The 5605-nt window shown below is 42.5% G+C and overlaps 1 protein-coding gene across 1 annotated transcript in view; it reads left to right on the forward strand.

Moving 5' to 3' along the window:
• The window catches only part of COL9A1 (collagen type IX alpha 1), a 125145-nt gene that overhangs the window by 113755 nt on the left and 5785 nt on the right, over positions 1 to 5605 (forward strand).

Consider the following 5605-nt stretch of genomic DNA (forward strand, 5'->3'; position numbering starts at 1 on the left):
GGGGAAGGGGAGGTAGAGGAGCTGGTAGCAAATGGGATAATATTTTAAAGAATTGTTCTTTAATTACTTAAGCATATCATGTGATACTTGAGAATGGCTGGCATCAATTTTTTCCAGACCAGCTTTAATGAGGAGTTAAATGATCTCTAAATCACATTTGTATTCTTTGTGAGAAAATACATGTCAGGACTTGAAATATTAACTTTTTAATGGATATTTTAAAAATTGTTGGTCCGGCCACATGCACTTAGTATGAAATTCTGAAGGAATGGGGTCCTCTCCATTTCAATCCCAGTTGATAGTTTCCTGTTTTGTTTTGTTTTTTTTTCAATTTTAACTAAAAAAGTCAGAGCAACAGGAAACTTCATCCAAGTCTTCAAACTATTGCACAGAGAATAACTAAAATTTTATTTTAAAAGCTCCTATTTCAAACATCCTGACCTTCTAGCAACCCATATCCCCAAAATAAATAAATATATAAACCTGAATATTCCTACTCATAGCCACACAGAGCCACACACCAGCCACATATCACTTCTGTGTCAACTGAGGCCACAGAGCAGCCTGTGTGCGAGAGCCTGGACTCTCTCACTGGGCGTCTGTTCTCTCCTTACACACTGGTGACTCTGTCCCCCGGAGTTCAGGCTGCAGCACACTCGTCCACTGGGAAATGACTTACAGGCGTAGACACAGAAGCCGCATAGCAGGATCGAAAGCCAGCCATTTAAGAGCAAGAGTGAGGTGCTGTTGTACAACACACTCTCTCATCGCTGCTCAGTCAGGCTCACCGACCCTGGAGCTGAGGAGAGGTGCGGTCAGAGGAGCTGTGCAGAGAAAGGGTGGCTCATATTTCCACAGCAGATTTGCAAAACTTGTTTTAAGGAAATTTAGAAAAAGAAATAATCACGTTCTAATTCTGCCACAGGCTTATGTATTCAATCATGGCTATAATTGCAGCCCCAAACACCATTGCTTTCTAATTATACATTTCATTGCCCCTGGGGATTGCTTTCTCATTAAAATACATTTAAAAAACATGAACATGAACACATTTGGAGATAGCTCCAACACCACCTCTCTAAAACTGTGGGCCCGTCAAGGTATTTTCATAAATTGATGCTTTTTTTTTTTTTTTGCAATTGAATAAGGAAAGATTCTGCTTGGAGCTAAATGGACCAAGAGAAGAGTATTTTAGATGAGCCTGGATTCATTGCTAGGTGTTTAGAAGAGAGAAAAAAGAAATAGAATTTACTGAGTGCTTTTCTCCTTTATCAATGGCAGCAATAGGAGGCTTTAAAGCTGATAAAATACCATCATTACAAAGTACTTGATTGTCTATATACATATAGGCTAACCTTACAATTTCTCCTCCCATTTAGTTGACAAATCACTTAACAATTCTTGGAACAGCCACTTGCACTATTGGCAAGATTCTCCTCTAACAAAAATATATTATGGTTTCTGGTGACTCTTTCAAAAAGTCTGTTGATAAACAAAATTTTAAGCTTAAAATTGGGAAGACTGAGGAAGACTAGCTCTGTATAGGCAGTATATTAGGCTGCCACCTGGGGCGCATGATCCCCCACATGCAGTAGCCCACTGGGGTGGGGGGGGTTGGGGGGTGTCCCTGAGTCTGACTGGAAGGGGTTTACAAGTGTTCCCCCCCATTGTTCTGCCAAAATAGGACTTGGCTGAATTGCTTTTTAGTACATGAGACATCCACGTATGGGCACAATGGTAAGGTAGGACAAGCTCACCATTGGCCGCTGTACCTGGCTGTCATTTTTTCTCCCTTATGAGAAACAAGTAAATTTGTTGAAGCTGGTCTTGGATCTCACACTTAAATTTGATTTGTTAAAAAATGTTATGGGCTCCCTTTTTCAGGACTCCTGAGACCCGCCCTTCTCCTTTCTGCCTTTGCCAGTCCTTCCCCTGCCTTCCTGGTACAACTGAAATTCTGGTCTTTCTTTTTCTGAGCTTCTCTTATATTTCCATTGAGAGGATATCTGACATTGTTTTTTAAAAACTAAGGCTAACTTTCAAAAGCACACAGGCACCAGGGGCCTTTGTTATTGCACTTTTTGAGGCGCAGGCCCTGGGCTTAGGGTTTTAGGTCATTCTCGGGTCTGCACATAATTGCACAACTGACAGTTTCCTAAATCCATCAAGTTCCTGAACGAGAGCATTTTGGGGTATCCCTACTCTAAAGCTAGTTCCTTTTTTCTTTTTTCTTTATTGATTAAGGTATCACACATGTGTCCTTACCCTCCCTTTACCACTACTCCCCTCATGCCCTCACCCCTGTGGTGTCTGTGTCCATTGGTTAGGCTTATATGCATGCATACAAGTCCTTTGGTTGATCTCTCCCCTTTACCCTCACCCTCCCCTACCTTCCGTCTGAGGTTTGACAATCTGATCAATGCTTCTCTGTCTGGATCTGTTTTTGTGCATCAGTTTATGTTGTTCATTGTATTCCACAAATGAGTGAGATCATGTGATATTTATCTTTCTCTGACTGACTTAATTCGCTTATCGTAATGCTCTCCAGTTCCATCCATGCTGTTGCAAATGGTAGGAGTTCCTTCCTGTATACAGCAGCATAGTATTTCATTGTGTAGATGTACCACAGGTTTTTAATCCACTCGTCTGCTGATGGGCACTTAGGCTAGTTCCCTGAAAGTGGGCTGTTGGGAATGTGGGCCCCATGGTTCAGACATGCTAGATTCAAGAACTGACTCGGTCACTCACTAGCTTTATGACACTGGGCAAGTTACTTAATTGCTCTGTGGCTCCATTTCTCCATTTATAAGATAGTGATAATAATATATTTGAGAAATCCCTCCATATAAAGGGATTAGGAATGTTTCTGGCCATCATAGGCGCTCAGGAAATGTTGGTTATTGTTACTCTCATGACGTAACAAATCCACTTCTGTTTTCTGAGATGAAAGAGAGCTGGGCACAGCTGGGCCCAACTAGGCCCCTGCAGCCTTTTGCTCCTGCTCTCAATGGGCAGCAATCAGCTAGCCTTCTCTCAGCCAGCACCACCCCCATACCTCAGCCCTGCCCCCACAAAACTCTTCAACTCCATGTCACAAATGCAAAGCACTGGCTGGCAGTAAATTACTTCACTGATTAATTGTCCGCTGAGAGGCTGGGCCATTTTAAATTTCCCTGGTGGAGCTTGGAATGTGATTAGAAATGTGATTCTGGTCTCTCACAAAGATAATGGTAATAGGACTTTAGGGCCCCGGGGAACCTTCACATTACTCTATGCAGGAGCTCTCTGGAACCTTCTAGGTAAATACACATCTTACCCAAAAGAAAGAACCTGCAGAAACAGGTATTCTACAACCTTCTCTGTTGTCTCTTCTGTTAAATTTGGAACACAAATCCTCATAAATGGAATAAAGGTCATTTTGGTCATTCTTCTTTCTGCTAACCTATCAGATACATTTGAAAAAAATGCAGCCAAGGCCTTTGTTACCTATCAATTATCAGAATTCCTTTATTCTCTCTGCACAGTCTTAGCTCCGACTCCCCTTCATATCTGTCATTTTGTTCAGGGTTAAGAATTACATGGCCCTTTGGGCTGTAATGCTACATCACCTAATATGGATCATAGGTGATTATTACAACATCACATCGACTCTCATTTTGGCTGCAGCGCTCTTCTGTTCAAGAGTACACAGATACCATGTAGTTTGTGTCTTCTCACAGTCAGTAGTCGGGGCAGATATGGAAGAAGTCTGGGCTCTGGGACCAGGCTGCCAGGTGTATGCACTGCTTTCTCTTATTTTCAGCTCCTCTACCTCTCAGTGCTTCAGTTTCTCCCCTGCATGATGGCAATAATAACCACACCTACCCTATGGAGTTATTTAGGTGGGACCTATGTATGTGTTACCACATTAAAGCACTGAGCGTAGTGCCTGGGATATGGCACACATTCTGTGAATTTAGCTGTTATTATGACTATTTCTCTTTTTATATTTGAGGAAATAGGGGCTTACAAAGGCCACATCTCCTGACAAAGTCCTCTCGGTAATAGATGGTAGAGGCAGATCTTTATGCTTCTGCATTCAGGTGCACTTAGTAGGCAAAATGATGGGCTGGCTGTTTAGTAATAAGATGAGTTTGTTCCCGCCACCCCAGCCACCTGGCTTTGGCATGTCCCCTAACCGCTTAGTGCCTTGATGCCCTTTCTGCCTGTTTTGCATGGCTATGTGGATCACATTAGAGACCCCTGGGACTCTAGAGCCCCCTCAATCCCTGGCCCCACCTCCAGTTTCTTACCAGAGGCCTTTAGTGGCATTACTTGATTGGGTCACCTCATTAAGTGGGACTCCCTATGCCTTCTGACATCAAACTTTGCAGTGAGCTCCTTGGCACTCTGAGGAGTTCAAAAACTATTTAATAATGGGTCCTGGTCCCCTTCATGTGCATTCAAACTCACGAGGGAAAGGAGTTGAGTGAGGACTCATAGGTATGTGGCCACCAGGCCTGTGGCTTGTGAGCTGAGACTCTTTTCCTTCTTGGATGGGGAGGGTAGTGCTGGCTTTACCCTGGGCTGCACTGGATGAATGGCTATTCAGGATTCTCCCAGCATCTGCACATAGATGAGCTCTGCTGGTGACTACCGAGTGGGGAAAACAAAAAGCAAACCAAGGACATACTTAGTTTAGCAGTACGTTTAGCAGTAGTCATTGATCTGATTTCCATTGCTTCAGTGATATTACTTGGTTGTGGGGATCTTATGCAAACAAACCACTATATACCTCCTTCTTAAACATATGTGCATAAAAAAAAAAGTACGCTTAGCATAAGGTGAGAAATATAAGAAAGTCCCTGGCACATAAAACATTTTACATAAGCAGTGGATTAATATCGAACACCCTACTTAATACTTTACATTATTTTCAGATTTGTGTGTTTTTCCCCTTTTGAAGTCTGCATGAACAGTCCTTTCATTCGGTAGCTTGCACTAGATTCTTCAGGATGTCCTGGCGTGGCTTGGCCTCCATCAATGTGACATGACTGCCCTCTAGTGTTCGCACAGAGAATGACAGACATTCAGTTCTAAAAACCATGAATGTTTGGCAATGGCATTTTCATAGGTCCTTGAAATTTCAGAACACTGTGTAGTCGTCAGGCAGTTGGGGGAGCTAACACACATGAGGCAGGCAGAGCAGAATGGCAACACTTTAGATCTGTGCTGTCTCTTCTTAAGACTTGAAAAGTAGTTTATACATATTTGTTCATGCAGCTACTGGACTTTTTGAATGACTTGGACTGTGACATTGTTTTATTCCCAAATAAGCTCTTACTCAATAATTTTAGAGCACCTTTGAGAGCGAATGCCCAGTGTCAGGGCTCACCCGAAACTGGCAGTCTGTTATGTGAAGGCTGGTTTATTTTTCCTCCGACCATTTCTACAGGGTAAAACCTCAGAAAAATAGCGTTAGTTTCTTATGATAGATGAGCTCTAGAAAAATTAATACTATCTCTTGGCTATTGTGCAGCTTTCTACTTTGTGGGCAATTCAGGCCCAATGAATTAAACAAAATACACTACACTACACTACACTACACACACACACACACACACAC

Source organism: Myotis davidii, unplaced genomic scaffold (assembly GCF_000327345.1).
Source record: "Myotis davidii unplaced genomic scaffold, ASM32734v1 scaffold803, whole genome shotgun sequence".
In the NCBI taxonomy this organism is placed as follows: Eukaryota; Metazoa; Chordata; class Mammalia; order Chiroptera; family Vespertilionidae; genus Myotis; species Myotis davidii.